Raw genomic sequence first — 766 nt, forward strand, 5'->3', positions numbered from 1 at the left:
AATAAATAAATAAATAAAAGAATAAATTCATTTACTGTAAATCTGAGTTGAGTTTAAGTCTGCTTTTTGCCCGTGGGTTCGAATGCCACAACTGTGTGAAGCGTCTTGAAGGAGGGTTTACGGGACTTCTTGGTACCATACTTGAGAATCCCCTTTAAGTCAAAACTTGTGCCCAAATAGAAATTAAAATAAATTCTTAGAACAAGATGAAGACCAGTAAAGATAATGGGTTTGTGTTTAAAACTAATAAAACAGACAAGCCAGGACTGTAGCCTATGGCCTGGAACTCGAGTTCTCCCTAACTGTACCTGTAACCAAAAAGTTAGGGAGGCTCAGGCGGGAGAATATTGTAGCCCACCCTGGGCTACAGAGTGAGGTCAAGGGAAGCCTGGGTGATAGAACAAGAGTGTCTCAAAATAGACTAAGAAACACCTAAAAGAGACTCACAACTCATCCAGGGAAGACAAACATAAACTTATTCCTGGCCATGAAAAATGGGATGACTTCAGATAAGATTTTTACATTAAAAATTATGTGTAACTGTGGCCAGGTTGTAAAGTTGAGAGAATAATAAATAACAAAAATTGGTCTGGAGAGATGGCTCAGAGGTTAAGGGCACTGGCTGCTCTTCCAGAGGTCCTGAGTTCAATTCCCAGCAATTATATGGTGGTTCACAACCATCTACAATGAGATCTTGTACCCTCTTCTGAAGTGCAGGCAGAACACTGCGTACCTAGTAAATAAATAAATAAATGTTTAAAAAAAA

The sequence above is a fragment of the Microtus ochrogaster genome, unplaced genomic scaffold, assembly GCF_000317375.1.
Source record: "Microtus ochrogaster isolate Prairie Vole_2 unplaced genomic scaffold, MicOch1.0 UNK27, whole genome shotgun sequence".
Lineage (NCBI taxonomy): Eukaryota > Metazoa > Chordata > Mammalia > Rodentia > Cricetidae > Microtus > Microtus ochrogaster.